The 3,152-nt window shown below is 40.1% G+C and overlaps 1 protein-coding gene across 1 annotated transcript in view; it reads left to right on the top strand.

The window, feature by feature from the left end:
* Positions 1-2,068: 2,068 nt before the first annotated feature.
* The window catches only part of LOC106873815 (four-jointed box protein 1), a 107,392-nt gene continuing 106,308 nt past the window's right edge, over positions 2,069-3,152 (top strand). Inside the window, exon 1 of the mRNA XM_052973292.1 lies at positions 2,069-2,477. The gene's annotated coding sequence lies outside the window, so the exon portion shown is untranslated. The remainder of the gene's footprint in view (positions 2,478-3,152) is intronic.

The following is a 3,152-nucleotide window of genomic DNA, read 5'->3' as shown; positions in this document are numbered from 1 at the left end:
CTTGGGCAAGTGTCTTCTACTATAGCCTCGGGCCGACCAAAGCCTTGTGAGTGGATTTGGTAGACGGAAACTGAAAGAAGCCCGTCGTATATATGTATATATATATATATATATATATATATGTGTATGTGTGTGTATATTGCGTGTCTACGTTTGTCCCCACCAACATCGTTTGACAACCGATGCTGGTGTGTTTACGTCCCCGTAACTTAGCGGTTCGGCAAAAAAAAACCGATAGAATAAGTACTAGGCTTTCAAAGAATAAGTCCTGGGGTCGATTTGCTCGACTAAAGGCGGTGACTGCAAGCATGGCCGCAGTCAAATGACTGAAACAAGTAAAAGAGTAAAAAAGAGTATATATATATAATATATATATATATATTATATATGTATATTATATATATATATTACATGTGCATGCGTGGGTGTTCGTTTGAGGACAATGTTGCGTGTCGATTTTATGCAAGCCTGGAGTAAGTTAAATGCGTGAATGAAGGTTTACGAAGGGTAAAGAGAGAGAGAGAGGGAGGGAGGGAGAAATAATAAGAAGAAAGAAAAAGACAGAGAGAGAGAGAGAGAGAGAGAGGAGGAGGAGGAGTAGAAGGAGAGAGGGAGAGAGAGGAAGAAAGATGAATGAATGGCAACTGTGTTTTACAACAGGTTTTCTATCATCAGCTGAAAGCTTAATAGACTCCTAGCAAACAGCAAACAACTGGCAGCCGCATCTTTCTCTCTCTCTCTCTCTGCCTCTTCTATCTTTTTCTTGCTTTTCCCTTCTTTCTCTCTTTTTTTCTTCCTCCCCTTCCCTTTTCCCCTTTCACTTTATATCTCAAACTCCCCACCCTCTCTCTCTCTTGTATTTTATTCAATCTATAATCCCCCCTCTCTCTCTGTATTACATCTCTCTCATAATTTACTGTTACTTTGTCTCTTTCTTTCTTTCTATCTTTCTTTCTCTCTCTCTCTCTCTCTCTCTCTCTCCGCAACTTTTTTCCTCTTATACCTTCTCTTTCTCTTTCTCTTCCTCTGCCGTACCTCCAGCTTCCCCCCCCGTGTATCTTATACTCTCACCCCTTCCCCTCTCTCTCCCCCTTTCATCCCTCTTTCTTCTCCCTCACACCTTTACGCCCTATCAACTTCTTCCTTTCTACCTCCCCCTCCTCCCTCTCCCTCTCTTTCTTTACCTTCCCACTCCCTCCTTTCTTAAACCTCTGCGTGCTCAATCCACCCCTGCTAGAAATACCCACCAAATCCCCCTAAAATCACACATTTTTTTTCCTATTTAAACACATGTAAGACACATTGGCTGATAGTGTACTTTTATATTCTATAAAAGAAGGAACGGTCATAACTGGAGCGTCTCTGATCAGGAAGGCACTCGATTAGTCCTTACCTAAGGTTAAATAACTAAACGTTCAAGCAATCCTCTCCCCTTCTTCCCTCTCTCCGCCTCTCTTCTACCCTCTCACTGTATCTACCGATCTAATCCCTCCCCGTCTTTCTCTATTTCTCTCTTACTCTGTTTTCTTCTCTCTCTCTCTCCTCACACATACATATGTCTCCTTCCCCCTCCCCATGCCATCACGTTCTGTGTAATCTTGCGTATCTCTTACCGCGCTTACTCTCTCTCTCTCTCTCTCTCTCTCTCTCCGTCTTAACGTAACTTTGTGTTTTTCTGTCAGTTACTCCCCTCTTCCCTTAAACATATCTCCTCTCCCTCTTACTCCTTCCTACTCCCTCTGCTTCACCATGCTTTTTCTATCTCCCCTTCACCACAAGCTTATCTTTCTACGCGTGGTTGTGTGTGAGAGAGAGGGAGAGAAAGAGAGAGAGTTAGTATCCCCCCTCTCTGTCATGAAAGAACTTCCCTCCCTTTTCCCATTTCCCTCTCTCTCTCTCTCACTCTCTGTCTTTCCTACGTCACCTCTCTTACCCCTTTCTTTCAGCCTTTTCCTCTTTCACTGTTATCTTATATCTCTTCCTCACACACACACACACTCTCTCTACTCTCCCTTCCCGCCTCTCTCTCTTCACCCTCGCAGCCTCTCTCTATCCCTCCCCCCTCTCTCTCTCTCCATGTTTCTCTCAAACCTGCCTAACAACACCATGAGGCGCTAAACAACGGATAGCAACGAAAGCGAATCAAATATTTTATCTGTTGCTCTTCTCTCTTTCGACACTTGCTTGAAAACTATCGAAATAACAACACGGATACAATATACTGTCTGTCTATCTATCTTTCTATCTGTCTATCTATCTACCTACCTATCTAGACTTTATTTCACTGAGGAATAGCCGTCCTTTAAAAAACAGAAAAATAATACTTATAACATATAATTGAAACAATTACTGTTATCATATTTATTATAACTATTATTATTATTATTATTATCATTATTACTTATCAATTGGAGGAGTTTGGTTCGGTGTATTCCCTTCCATTCATAGAAATCGCAGAAATTCTCCATCCAACCAACGTAAGTCAACTTTGGATCCAAACTAAAAAGATTTTCATTTTGAAGTTTTCATTATTTTATTTTAACTAAAAATTTCTTTTAACACACACACACACACGCACGTTGTTTCGAAGTTCGACCTTACACAGGAAAAAAAAACAAAAAAAAACAAACAAACCCGTCGACCGGCAAGCGATAGATACCTGGTTCGCTTCTCGTGTTCGGAATCTGTAGGTGTATGTTTTTTTGGTCTCTGTTGTAAATCGATGCCTCAGCATGGCCGCAGTCTAATGACTGAAACAAGATGTCTGTGTGTGTGTGTGTGTGTGTCTGTGTCTGTGTGTGTGTGAAATAAAGTTCTTGAGTTTTTGACAATAAGTGTGAGAAAACATTTAATCTTCCCCAGTCCGAAGATATATTTTTAATAGTTATTAAGGGGTCACAAAGGATAGTTATTATCTAACTTATAACCCAGGGTCACGACAAGGTGACAGCGGCAGTAGATAAGAATGGATTTCTAAAACCAAGAATCACGTTAGCTTTGTAACCCGTTTTTAACTCATTTCATTCGCAATCCAAGACGGTATCCCAAAATTCGTTAAACTTTATAAATCTTAATTTTTAAATGTATTTAACTTTTTCGAAAAACAACTTTATTTATTTATTTATTCATTCATTTATTAATTAATTTATTTG

Source organism: Octopus bimaculoides, chromosome 15 (genome assembly GCF_001194135.2).
Source record: "Octopus bimaculoides isolate UCB-OBI-ISO-001 chromosome 15, ASM119413v2, whole genome shotgun sequence".
Lineage (NCBI taxonomy): Eukaryota > Metazoa > Mollusca > Cephalopoda > Octopoda > Octopodidae > Octopus > Octopus bimaculoides.
The sequence above is the reverse complement of the archived record's forward strand: the minus strand, read 5'-3'. Positions and strand labels throughout refer to the sequence as shown.